At 40.9% G+C, this 14,694-nt stretch overlaps 1 long non-coding RNA gene across 3 annotated transcripts; it reads left to right on the top strand.

Moving 5' to 3' along the window:
• The first annotated feature begins 237 nt into the window (after positions 1 to 237).
• On the top strand, positions 238 to 14,649 carry LOC125947496 (uncharacterized). Of its 3 annotated transcripts, XR_007468341.1 has the most exons (5): positions 238 to 2,406; positions 3,072 to 3,165; positions 6,570 to 6,687; positions 7,739 to 8,003; positions 13,674 to 14,649. It is a non-coding gene; the product is annotated as an uncharacterized LOC125947496 (long non-coding RNA). The 3 variants fall into 3 exon arrangements; XR_007468340.1 differs by lacking the exon at positions 6,570 to 6,687; XR_007468339.1 differs by having other exon boundaries at positions 6,570 to 8,003.
• Positions 14,650 to 14,694: the final 45 nt, after the last annotated feature.

Raw genomic sequence — 14,694 nt, 5'->3', positions numbered from 1 at the left:
TAGGGGGGGGGGGGGACATAAAGCAGAACACAATTTTCACAAATGAAGGAGCATCGCAGGTGGTAAATACAGCACTTTGGGGTACAGCAAGTCGTGAAACATATTAACAAGGTAAATATTCTTACAAAATTCACACTCAACGAAGCAAGAACAAAATAGCGAAAGCGAATAAGTGCTCTGGGAGAGAAAAATGTTACTAAAGTGCTAGGATTGTAAATACGTTAGTAATGCTGAATAAAATAAGGAAGACTGTGTGTTATCGTGGCAATTCTGGAGGGTAACTGATTCCATTCTTTTATTGATAAGGTTAACGGCGAATTGTTGGACTTTTCCGTCCGGGCAAAGATAGGGTTAACTTTGTAGGCATGATCGATGCGATGTGAAGTATGAGGTGACGGTAAAATGTGTGACCGGGCAAATGATGTGTTGCTGTGATACAGTGTGTGAAAAAAGCATAATCTGGCGAATTTTCTGCGCATTGCGAGTGGCGGCATGTTGAGTGTTTGCTTCAAAGATGAAACGCTTTGAAATCGGGAGTAGGATGACATGATGAATCGCGCTGCTTTATTCTGGACGGCTTCGAGTAGATTGGTAAGGGCGATCTGGTAGGGATGCCAAATGACTGATGCATATTCCAGGGAGGGACGCACGAAGAAAGTGTACGCTTGAAGCCTGGTGTCCCTGTCGGCCAGATGCAAGCGTCGCTTCAGAAAGCCAAGTTTCTTTTGCGCTTTAGTTGTGATATATTTTATATGGTCAGTCCATGTTAAGCTAGAATTTATGTAGACACCGAGGTATTTAGCCGATGTAACCGAGTTTACTATGCTATTGTTTAAAATATAAGTATTAGTTTGAGACTTTGGAACGGAAGTGAAGTTCAGGTGATTGGTCTTTTCTGTGTTAATTTGCATCTGCCATTTGCAGCACCATTCCGTTAGTTTATTAAGGTCAGATTGCAGTGTTATAATGTCGTTAGGGCTAGCCATATATCTCTCTGTAAATCACACAATCATCGGCAAAAAGGCGAACTGTTGAATTAATATTTAATGCTATGTCATTAATGTATATCATCATGTATCATTTAGCGCTTCATCTTGAAACAAGACCGGCGAGCGCACACTTTCTTGTACGGAATTCTGCTGTACAATAACAGATGGACGCATTGTGAGTGAAGAACAGAAACGATGGATGGTTAGGCTGCTTGACTCTCGGCATGTTTGAATGGGCAAAGTTCCGAATTTGTCGCTGTGTGGTGTATGTTTGTGTGCTCGTCATGTGCCGTCATAGCGCGGGTATACTTGCGCGGAATGTGTTTCACTCGGCTACAAAACTTTGCACGCTGCGGCATCGAACACGCACCAGTACGTGTGCAAACTACGGGAAGGTGATCGAAGATGAGGGATATAGCACTGTGTGTACTGTCAAAAGGAAAGAAAGAAAGAAAAAGAAAAAAACGCCCTGTCCCGAGTTGGCATAATGATTCAACCTTTATTTCTTTTTTAACCCGACATGTAACACCATTTATTACATGAGCTTTATCCGTGGGTAAAAGTAATGGCACAACTCATTATTTGCCCGTTCATTACATGCACCAGCCAGTCCAAATTAACACTATACTAGAGCTTATTGACGCATCGCATTACACTCTAGCACGGCATTGCAACGCTCACCGGACTCTCGTCTGGTTGACTTCTCTGCCTTTCCTCTCCTTGCTTTCTCTATCTCTTTGTATACAATGTATACAAAGAGATATCTCTTTGGGCAATGTATACAATGTATACAATGCCCTGTGGCAGAGAAAGCGATCTCCTCTTCCAGAGTTCAATTATTTGTCAAGCAATCATTTTACTCTTCCAACAACTACTGCATAAATGGGAAAACGAAACCGATTTTGTTTTGTTCTCCGCGCTCCCAGCACCAGGTGGAACCACGCGCGGCGCTTCCGATCTCGGAGGATGTAACAAGACGAGCGGTTGACGAAGCTGCATTGTGTAGCCAGCCGGTTTATCTTTTTATGTTGTACAGTTTGTTAGTTTACCGTAAATATGTCTTGATTTGTACTCAAGAGTGGAGCAAGGCCCTATGGAACAGAGATTGACGCATCGTGAGCGAAGAACAGACGCGATGGATGGTTAGGCTGCTTGACTCTCGGCTGTACGACTCTCGGCATGTTAGGACTGGCAAAGTTCCGAATTTGTCGCGGTGTGGTGTACGCTTCTGTGCTCGTCAAGTGCCGTCAGAGCGCGGGGATGTTTGAACGGAATGTGTCCCTTCGTCTACAAAACTCTGCACGCTGCGGCATCGAAGTCCTGTGTACGGGTGCACGTATGCGCTTGGATACGGGATAGCCTGCCCTCAACGGATGTTCAACAGTGTACGCACGCTGCGCGTACGCGTACGTATGAGGTAAGCCCGTTGTAATTCTATTTGTTCGGTTTGCATAGTGTAGCTGTTTAGATGATGTGTGGTAAGCTGGCGTGGCGAACAGAACTATTTGTTTTTCAAAAGGCCAGTAAACAGCGTCATAGGGCAAAAATGGCGCGTGAATGGGAAAAAGGATCACATAATTTCACATCGATCTCCATGGTAGCGCGATCGAAATTTTTTGTGTGGCGCGTATAACCTATTGCTCATGCGCGTTAAAAACTTAGAATAAGAGTGCATTCAGTTGCGCACATAATTCCTATTGACGCTTGTACTGTCACTATACGTGCGATAGTTGCCTCCTTGTTTGCATGCATTTTCATTGTAGTTACCAAAAAAAAAGTGTTAGCTCTGCTGTGTCTTTCCTTGGTGCAACTGCTTGTGGTGCAGCAAGACGTTTTGCTTCTAATGATGTCTGGGCAATCCAAGCGTTCGTGTCGTGTAGCTAGCTGTAAATGTATCAGTTGCAAAAAAATTGTACATGCCAGAGAAGCAAATGCAATCAATATAGACTGTATTTTATAAATCCTTCAGTTCAACTGCTTCAGCAGAAAGTAGATATGCATGAAAATCAGATGATTGTGCTGATGCTTAGCAAGAACAAGGTAACATAACATTACTGATTCAATATTTTCTTTTACTGAAAGACTAGTTGCTGGTGTCCTGCTGGAGCTGAGAAGAGATCTGCTGCCTGCCATGAGACCATGTCTCTCAAGTTACCGCAATATTGTTGCCTTCAAAGTAAGTGGATTTGTTTCTCTCAGCATTTTACTACCAACCTGCATCATGGCAATCCACTTAGCTGTGTAGGTGATCACTGTTAGTGACATTGGAGTGCTGGTGGACAAGCACCCTTTGAATGTTACAACACACAGCTGTGGCAATATGTGAAGCTGTTAATATACAGAGTGTCCCAACTATGATGCATAAATATTTTTTAAATAAAGATGCCACGTAGCTGGACAAAACCAAGTTATTACGTTTGCCATTGCTTGGAGATACTGAGAATATTCTTTGCATTCTGCCTAATTAGATCATTAGTCTTAATTAATCAACCTCTCAATTACTCTAATCAGATGAAAAGTGTAAATGAGGAAATTGTAGAACACCATGAACAACTCCTGATACAGCATCCTGTTGTGCAAAAAGTGCTACATAAAAGTGTTCTTCCGAGCGGGAAAGAAGCTCGCGAATACACATAAAATTGCCGCATGAATGGCCGCTCGAGGCTCTTTGCGTGTATTCGTGGCTTTCTTTCACGCTCAGAAAAACTTTCATGTAGCACGTATTTCATGTAATTATAATATTTGAGAAGTTGATTAAATAATTTACACTTAATTATGCAATTAGGCAGAATGCAAAAAAAGTGAGTATCTCCAGGTGATGGCAAACTTTACCTTGGTTGTGTCCAGATACGTAGCATTTGCATATTTTCAAACCTTTGTGTGTTGGGACGCCCCGTATAAGCCAGATTTGTTTCTCCAAGTTAATATACTGATGACATTCGATTGTGGTCTAGCAGGCAAAAATGCTAAACAGGAAGAAATTTTAATTTGCTCTTGGTAGGTTGTTCAAGCAAATCAACCAAGTTGTTACACATGAAATGCGGCATTTGTAGGTGTGTTCTGCAACACTGCAGCCCTGCAGCCCTAAATAACTTTTGAGTAAAGTGCTACTACTATAATTTCTCTAAAGCATGCAGCAAGGTTCAGCATTCCAGGAGGCTGGCATCAAGAGAGATCTATTTATATGAATTTCATATGTGAAAATGAGGTGTTATTGTTTGGATGACTGTATAAACTTATGCTTTAATTCCAGTCTTGCATGAGGCAGACTTGGACGGGAAAATTGATTTCTTTTGGGCGATGTGGTACAAATGCATGGGGTAATGCTTGTATGCATACACATTACATCCCTATTGCTTAGCCAAGGGGTGCCCCTGCGTGTTAAAATTTACAGGGCTCAGATTGAAGAATGTCAACTTTTGTAAAATCAACTACACCTTTTAGATTATGAGATTACAATTATTGCATACCGTCATAGTGTGGTATATGGGCTGAATGTTTTTCACTTTGTCTATAAAACCCTGCACACTGCGGTATCATGAAAATTTATTCTATGTAAAACAAGCCATGCTGCTTGCCGATTTAAGCAAATATAAGGCAACTTTTCTAGGAATGTTTCTGGCCTTGTAATGTACTTCATGTTATATTCTTTAAGACTATAAAGCAGATTGTTCTTCTGTACATTTTCTGGAAACTTAAACTGCGGCGATCTAAACCACTTGGCAACAATGCTGTGATCGCTACCGCGTGTGGAGCAAACGCAGCTTTGCCTTGTTCAATTGTGTCGCGGGCACTTCTGAAGCGCTGCCTATTTAGTAAATAATCTTGGTGGCATGGAAGCGCCATCTGCTTCTATGCATTGCTTTGTTTTCTTGTGGCATCACGTCACATTATAATCGTAATATTTTTTTTCGTTTTCTGAGAGTCTCATATTGCCCCCCCTCATCATGCTGTAATTGTGGTTGCATTATTTATGTGCAAATATTTATGTATAGATGACCACTGCTCCAAGTTCCATTTTATCGCAAAGTAAGCTACGAATACCCAAGGAATTATGTATAGCAAAATACCAAAGTCAAATTGCCGAACACAACCAAGCAGACTCAGTGCACAGTCTCTCACCAGATTGCATTGGTCATGCAAAGGTGCACAGCATACCTCTTTATTACTTGCTGAACAAGCTGTGAGAAAACTGAATATTTATGTAGCTTCAATTAAGTGCTATCAGCCATTACTTCTGCCCTCGGCAATTGTGGACTATTATCACGGCTTTTCTTTTTCTAACTCATTTTGCTTATTATAGAGGGATTACTGCCTGTGTTCATAGGAAATAAATCACATGGGCAATCAAACGCCAAGAATGTATAAACTTGGAACATTGATTGTGCAGTTTGATGGTTCAGAATAAGTAGAAATACAGCATAAAAACTTAACTTTTACTTGAAACAACAATAGAGCATACAGTAACCATACGTGCCTGCTGTAGCCCCTGTGCCAAGTAAATTTCAATTCTGCTTTTTGCATCCTATCAGAGCGCTGGTAACATGTTTCACATTTCTGTCAGCCAACTAACCTGTCTTGTAACAGTAAAAATGTGCCAACTATATTTTTAACAACATGCTAGAATATGCAGGCAGTTCGCTTAGAAAACTAAAGCCATAGAATCAATACAGTGATGCGACTTTCGGTTTGCATGTCACAGGTTGAGAAAAGTAAGGTGGGAGCTGTTTCCAATGTTCCGACTAGATAGCAAAGCTAGTATAAAAGGTTGCACACCACTGAGCTCTACTATGGGGGGCTGGATAGCGCATTGAGCGCCTTCGACTGAAGCCAACCTTGTCCCAGAAGTTGGTACTTCACGACTTTGCTGTGGCATTTCACCTGCACAGGAGTGCGGCATTTCTTCTGCTATAATGCTTGCCCTTTGTGCCGCAAGCTACCGAAGCAATCCAGAGAAGTATTTCGAGAAGACGTCCAGAATTTTCCATCACAGCACTGACAGCATCGCTAACATGAGTGGCGCGTGCTGAAAACACTTGTCAATCAGAAAATGCTTTCTGTAAGAAAAACTTATCACGTACGGGTTCAGAACATCGTAACAGCTCTCACCAGACATGTGGAGACATCGCCTAGATGTGGAAAACCACGAAGAAAAATTTTTATGGCAGCAATATTGTGCAACGGCACACACTAGTAAGTGCAGCGTATGCCCTACTTTTGGGACAAGCCGCTGCACGACACTGCATTTCCGCTGGCTTCATCTACCCCTGGCTCTGTGGGCAGCGAAGCGGCATCCAGCAAAACATAGTAGAGATCAGTGGTGCACATAGTATTTTATGTCCCCTTTCTCGATGCCAGCTGAACACACGGTAACTGTTTCCAAAGCAGAAAAACTAAGGGCAAGGGCTCTGTACACATTGCATCGTAAAGTGGCTGATGCTTGGGCAAAGCAAATACTGTGCATGGTAGATTTGTGTGAGGCAAGCTAGGAGTCAAAAAGCCTGCTGCATACTAGCAAATGACCAACATATTGTTGCATGTTGAAATTCTTTTTTTATTCCTCATCACTCATTTGTGTAGGGGAGACGGCTCTCACAACTGGAGAAGCCTGGGAAGCATGCAGTACTCCACAAAACCGGTTTCAACGTAAAATGTGTCTGCATCTCATAATTTCATGGCTGCAAGAGTGAGCCCAATGGTAAACACATCTGAGTGTTCATGATGTCATGCATTATCCACTTTATCTGCACGTCATACCTATCTTGACAAAGCTGATATTGCCTTTAGAGAAATTGTAGATGTTGTGAGCTTGCATTTCAGAACGCACAACAAGCTTAACACGTACAACACCAGAACAATTTGTTGAGAATTTCGGATCAGGAATCTTCGAAGCACAATTTGTTTAGTGGTGTTAAGATTCTGCTTAAGGTTGTTGATTATTACATTCATATAGTGTTCAAGCATTGCTGTAACAACATTCTTCGCTTGGAGTACATAGTAAGGGTGTACTCCACATGAGCTGGTGGCATTTTGCTCCATATTCAAAAACTGGTTTCTTCTTCAGTTGAGATTTTCAAGTTTGCATTCTTTATTAGCTGTTGTATGTAACCTATCCTAAATGTTTGAATAGTGAACACAACGTGACCTTTTTGATTGATTTTGTGGATTGTACACCCTTGCTGCAAACAATTTGAGATGATAACTGTTTCCGCCTTAATGAAAAATAATTGCTTGAAGCAGCCATAGCCACCAATAATACTAGCATGACACGATTATGAAAATTGTGATATTGTACTTTGATTTATAATGTTTTTAAACATATGGAGCTCTGCCTGTGGTGTAAATGGGTTCCTGATATCCATTCGTGATGCAAGAATTTGAAGAATAAACTGAAGCAAGAATGTTTACTTACTTTTCAAGAGAAGCTCATGGCAATTTCCTCATGAAAAGTAAAATAACTAGAAATAACTTTACTGAGCTGAGAAGAGTGCTACAATTGTCTCATTCGAATAGTGCCATATACAGAAGCTACAACAAATGTTTACTATTTTGGTTGCATTTGTATATATGGTCTTGTCACGTGTTGCAAGCTGTATTCAGAATGGCCACAGCTCAGTCATGATTGTGGCATTGTGCAATGAAGTACCGCTGGCATCACCCGGAAAGTGTCGCAAAGTTACAAATACAACTTTGAATGGGTTCTTTTAGGAAAAAAGACTTAGCTCAGAAAATTATCCTTTTTTATGCAGCCTGTCGAGACAAGGTTTCTTTACATGGCCATGGCGCTCAAGGAAGAAACCGAGACTGTAGACTGCCAACGTTCATTCCTGTTCCGGCAAAGACGGGCCAGCAGTAACCAGCAGGATTTTACAAAGTGAACTCATCACAGCTTGAGCCACTCCATGCCACAAGCAGTTGCTCCTCGAGCCACCGTGCAAAGGTTCCTTGGGGCACAAGTCCAACTCAGCGCCACAACCTTTCTTCTGCAGTTTTTCTACCTACTTAGCTAACCAGGTGGGTCAAAGATGGCAGAGGGAAAGGGAATCACAGCTTTAAGCATAGAACCTGCTCAAGCTTAATGCAGTTTGAGAGTGAACAGTGAACGAGAAATAGGTAGAGAGAAATAGGACACCTCTTCTCCCTCAGAGAATTGGCAGTGAAAAAAAAACAGCTTATGAAGGCTTGAATATTGGTCGGAATAATTTGGCATAGGTAGGATAATGACTATGAATGTTTCTGGCAAAGGTAGTGGTAGTAGGCTGAATAATCAAGGAGTTTAGATATAGATTAGAAAACAAATTTCATTACACTACCAGAATTTTAAATCATCCCAATAATTCTTTTAATTGACGGTTTATGCGTGTTGAGCGACAATGCTTCTTGATGCCTGCTTCTTGCTGAGATCATTCTTATGCTGCATAATTCACCTGTTCAAGTTCCATGTTTCTCCCGTCCAAGCAAATTTACATTCATCACAAGAAAACTTATAGATGATTTCCAGAAACTTGCTGATTAAATGAGAGAGCAGCATGCACCCCAGGCTTTCTTAGATATGCGTTCAAGAGCCTCAGATCTCGTGAATGTTAGACATACTCCTGCTGAGCAAGTTCTTGGTATCATCTACAAGGTCATTTCAGAATATGAGTTTGCTTAAGTTGGAGAAACAGTCAATCGAAGACATGTCAAGCGATATCGCTGTCGATGCATCTACATTCCAACTGAAATAAAAGTAAATATAGCACCAAATGCAAGAATTATTGGGATGATGCCATTCTTGCAGTGGAATGAAATCCTTCTTCTAATCTAAATATGCAATCCATAATAATTCAGACTACTAAATACTTCCAAAGGGGTTGCGTCGTGAATTATGCATGTTGTATTCCGTATTTTCTTACTATAAGACCCAACGATGCTTAAACAGCAGAGAAAACATTAAGAGCTGAGTACTTAATACTTTATATTGCTCCATAAATCAGTTTCCCTGCCAACATCAGCGTCCCGCGCTAATAATGTTTGGGAGAATGTGTGAAACAAGGCACCTGACCCATAGGGTAGTGCTGTTCACTTTGTTTGGGAATGAAGGTCATACTGTACATGTATGTGATAGCCATACGTGTCATTACCTTTAAAAAAAGGAAGCAAAACTGCGAGTCTGCCTAAGTGGAACAGATTCATTAAAAAAATGTTTTGTGCATAAACAAACAAGGACGAAGAAAAGGAGCAACACAAGCACGATCGCGTTCTAACAACTGGTTTTATTTTCGAAGAACCATTTACTTAAGAACCCAGATCTGTGCTATCCAGTCAACACAACACATCAATAGCGTATATAACAACACTTGTGATAAAAATGCCACGGATAAGCGCGACCCGGTCAACATAAAAACAGCAATGCGCATTAAACAAGCACTTAAGATGAAAAGACAGGAGCGAATATAGCAGTGAAACAGAAGGATGACTGATGCATTTTTCCTTTAGTTTTGCAATCCAGTGCGCTTCCACAATTTCTCTCGCGATTTGATTTCGATGCCTAAACAATATGCCGGTGCTTCTAAGTCAAGGTGAGCACGCATGTTCTTGACAAAGCATAGCCAAATGCTTACTAGGGCCAGCTTTCAGACTGGACAAGTGTTCCCTTAGTCTCGTGTTAACGCATCTTGCAGTCTGCACTACGTACACATGACCTCATGTCATAGGAACCTGATACACAACTTTCTTCGCGCAATGAAGAAATTGGTTCTCACGCGGATTTTTAATACTGCATTCTTTCTTTGCATCACCCTTACTTTCGAACTTACTTTTTATCCTAGAACACACACTACCTCTTGTTTTTAGCCGAAAGCACCACTTTTACTTCGTAACTCCCAGCCACCTTTTTAAGTCTGTGTGAAAGGCCATGCACATACGGAATCACTGAAACCTTGGAAGCTAATTCTTTCTGGCTTTGTTTTTTTGTGCATAGTTCTTTATCCTGTTTAAGTTTTTCATAAGTCTAGCACATGACGCCAGCATCACAGCGAGCAGGCACCTACCCGGCCTCTCTCAACCGATCAACTTGCTCAAGAAAGGCAATGTTTACTGTGCGGTAACACGACTTCAACAATGCTGACCGGCAACATGAAATGACTATGCCATTCTTCACAAGCCTGGAATGGTTTGAGGCATAGTTCATTAGCGGTTTTCCAGCTCGGGGCGTGAATGACCAACACACATGTTCTGGTAGAATTTCTAACTTGACATAAAGGAACTGTAGCTTGTTATCTACCGGTACTTCCGAAGTAAAAGTCAAGCCTTCAATAGTAGTAGAAGCCTTTGACTCTAGGCAAGGGCTTAAATTTTACTTTGCAAGTACTGGTAGATAAGAAGCTACAGTTTCTTGTTAACAAGCTACATGAACTATGCCTCAAGCAATTCCAGGCTTGTAAAGAATGGCACAGTCATTTCATGTTGCCACTCAGCATTGTTGAAGTCGTGTTACCGCACTGTAAACATTGCCTTTCTTGAGCAAGTTGATCAGTTGAGAGAGGCCGGGTACCTGCTCGCTGTGATGCTGGTGTCATGCGCTAGACTAATGAAAAAACTTGAACAGGATAAGGAACTATGCACAAAAAATTTAAGGCAGAAAGAATTAGCTTTCAAGGTTTCAGTGATTCCATATGTGCATGGCCTTTCACACAGACTTAAAAAGGTGGCTGGGAGTTATGAAGTAAAAGTGGTGTTTTCGGCTAAAAACAAAAGAGGTAATGTGTGTTCTAGAGTAAAAAGTAAGTTCGAAAGTAAGGGTGATGCAAAGAAAGAATGTAGTATTAAACATCCGCATAAGAACCAATTTCTTGATTGTGCGAAGAATGTTGAGTATCAGGTTTCTATGACATGTGGTCATGTGTACGTAGGGCAGACTGCAAGATGCATTAACACAAGACTAAGGGAACACTTGTCCAGTCTGAAAGGTGGCCCTAGTAAGCATTTGGCCATGCATTGTCAAGAACATGCGTGCTCACCTTGTCTTAGAAGCACCGGCACATTGTTTAGGCAACGAAATCAAACCGCGAGGGAAATTGTGGAAGTGCACTGGATTGCAAAACTAAAGTAAAAATGCATCAGTCATCCTTCTGTTTCATTGCTAGATAAAGAGAATTCGCTCCTGTCATCTTATCTTTAACATAGTTTCATCTTAAGTGCTCGTTTTATGTGCATTGCTGTTTTTATGTTGACGGGGTCGCGCTGATCCGTGGCATTTTTATCACACGTGTTGTTATATGCGCTGTTGATGTGTCCTGTTGATTGGATTGAGCAGATCTCTGGGTTCTTAAGCAAATGGTTCTTCGTCCTTGTTTGTTTGCGCGCAGAAAATTTTTTAATAAAAGAGTTTTTCAAAACTGTAAGGAGGTTTTTACTGTGTGCAGTTTAAAAAAAGAAAAAAGCTTCACAGCTGTTACTAAATGCACTCTCCAGAGCTTTACACTATGCAGCTGTACTAGTTTACACAGAATACACTTCACCTCTCGTCACGGCCCAGGTGGCTATTCAGGTTTTTCAAAGGTGTTTCATTGTATGGGACGGCACATACAGCATCACTTATTTGCAAGATATTGCATTCCAATTCTGTCATATGAGATAAATTCATTAGAGAGTTTTAAATTGCCCTAAATGTATTACAGCTGTGGACCAGTACACTGGCAGTAGCTTGCAGTAACTATAGCTTGTGGAAATATAATTGCAACTGCCATGTTATGTGTACCTGCTAGTGCACAGGCATCGGCCACAGAAATCTTTAGGGTACACTAGTTTCTTCTATTTTGGAGTACGCATCCTCCACCAGATTAAAATGTGAAGTGGATTGTCATTTGCGGCGTATACTCCTGCGTAAACTTTATAACCATTTCTCCTCATCTGCTCTACAGATCATTGTTGCTACAACTGCAAAAGCAGGGTGCCTGTTTACAGCACCTGTAGAGAGCAAAGTCGGCGAATCTTGAATGAATAATCATATAATTTTAGTATTTTCCAGCAAAGTTAACACTTTGTGTCTTCCACTGTGGTGTTTTTCAAATTCTAAGGTTGGCACATGTGCACAAGGTTTCACTACAGTATGTCATTTTGCAGGAAAAAGTGTATTTGCGCGTGATGTTCTGCTGCACAGAATGTCATGAGTTTTCTTATGTGTCGGTCACCATCTCGCAAACTGCTCCTTTCGGAGTTGGAAGGCAACATTAATGCGAAGTACATTTAATGTTCGAAAAAAAAGGATGTGCCCTCTGATCCCCTTATTTTCGATGGGGGCGAAATGCGAAAACACCCGTCTACTTAGATTTAGGTGCACGTTAAAGAATCCCAGGTGGTCCAAATTTCCGGAATCCCCCACTATGGCGTGCCTCATAATCAGATCGTGGTTTTGGCACGTAAAACCCCATAATTTAATTTTTTTGATCTCCTTATTCTCCTCACTTGATGCCTAGTGTTCTAATAGCATGATCGACACGATGAGCATCAATGTGATGTGCAATTATTGTGTATTGGGGGCCAGGGTACATTCATTTTAGCAGCTTTTTCGGTTGACTTGAATCAGTATTGTAGAATGCTGTTTGCTTCTTTTACTCATTGTTACCAAATATCACTTTTGACTGCGGCAACAAGTATAATGTTGTTTGCTAGCACTCCTGCCAACCGATATAACTTGAAGGCATCTGTGATAAAAAAAACAGCTAATGATTTCCCAAGAGCTAAGGTCCAGTGAGACCAATAAATTTTAAGCTAATACCTGTGGATGGTACTGCTGAATGAATGCCCATCCAGTAGGACTGTCCATACCATTTTCTTCCATAAAATTACATTGAAGATTTGAACAGAATCTGAACGTAGACTTGTCTGCAAAGTGATCCATTTCCTTATCCAAGTAATACAGCTTCAGCAGGAAGACTGAAACTTCAAGTCGTCAGTAGTGGCATGAACATACAGTAAACAGTGCTAAACTTTTCCCTATCTTGCACCTTTTATCATTTCCCGTCCCATTTTTTTTCACAGGCTGTTCTTTACTATTTATGGTCATACCCAGTTTAATTTGGTGTCCTTACTTATTTAATATTTGACCAATATCTTTTTTTCTTTATCGGATCTTGATGAAATGTTTATTGATAACGTACCTTCATTTGCCATTTCCACTGATCTTAACCAGACACATCATGTTACAAAGTTTATTTTGCCTAATTCTTCATTGCTTTTTTTTGCCAAATGTCCAAACAGTTTATTTTAATTCCTATGTTGATTTCTGGGAAGAATAGGTCTACTAGGTCTACAGATCGTTTTCTGTTTAGGTCATCCCTACTCATTGTAACAACTTACAGCAGTGCCCCTACACACTCCATCACAATCACTGCGAAACACACCCTTCCTACCTTTATTTTAACACTTTGGTTTCTCTTGACCTACTATATGCACCAGATGAGGGTAGGGGCGAGTGAGCTATGCACATCCAAAACCGCTGCCAAGGAAAACAGTTGCTGCCCTGATGACACGTATCTGTCGAAATGTTGGCTACAGCAACATCCCTTGTTTTGACAATGTTGAACCACGTTCATGGTTTTTTAATACTTCAGTTACCGCTTTGTTGTGTTCTGTGATTGTCTTTTGTTGCCACTTCCTTTAGGATGGAAATTCACCAATATTATTTGTTTCTCCTAACAGCAGCAAGTTTATCCTTGCAAGGCATGTGGGAACAGCTTTCACCAGGAAACAGTGCAAGACGAGTGGTCGAAGAAAATAAAATTGCTTCTGTGATCTAAAGTACTTGACGAATAAAATTTTGCACTTATTTGTATATATGTCGTGCAATTCATTCATATCACAAAAAGCAAAGTGTTTGATCTTTTGAGCTATTTCAATGTGTTGGCCAGACAGTTTTCTCCATAGCGACCTGCTGCTTCTGCAATGAGCTGCATTCATGACATTTGCATTAAAGGATATGTACTATCGGGGACAAAAGTGCCCAGGACGTGCGAGTGTCGACCAAATTGCATCTCTGCACTATCAGCCGCTATCATCTGCGTTGCAGACCACTTTCCGAATGCAAATGTTAGCGTGGCTGATCCCAGCAGAAAGTGCACCAATAAAATTCGGTCGTCATTCGCACATTTTGGGCACTTCTGTCCCCGATAGTACATTCTCTAAATAATCAATATGCTCTGTAAAACATAATGCATGAAACACCTCTATTTTAACGATTGGACCGTATAGTACAGATTTAGCATACGGAGCCTTTTTATTTCTGAGTACGGAAACACCTGTATGTTAACGGTTGGACCGTATAGTAGAGATTCAGCATACAGAGTCTTTTGTTTTCTGGATACAGAAACACCTGTATTTTAACGGTTGGACCGTATAGTACAAATTCAGCATACGGAGCCTTTCGTTTCCTGGATACGAAAACACCTGTATTTTAACGGTTGGACCGTATACTACAGATTCAATATACAGCGCCTTCCGTTTTCTGAATACGGAAAGCACCTGTACATTAACGGTCGAACCATACGATTCAGCATACAGAGTCTTCCGTTTTCTGAATACATAAGCACTCGTATTTTGTAATACGGTCTCTATTTTTACGGTTGTCCGTTCTACGGAAATGACCGTTCTTTACTTACGGAAAGTGTTCGGTCACAAATTACCAGCAGATTTGCCGTAAAACCAAAGCAATTTTTTTACAGTG

This window comes from Dermacentor silvarum, chromosome 8 (genome assembly GCF_013339745.2).
Source record: "Dermacentor silvarum isolate Dsil-2018 chromosome 8, BIME_Dsil_1.4, whole genome shotgun sequence".
Taxonomy (NCBI): Eukaryota; Metazoa; Arthropoda; class Arachnida; order Ixodida; family Ixodidae; genus Dermacentor; species Dermacentor silvarum.
This window is presented reverse-complemented; position numbering and strand designations above follow the sequence as displayed.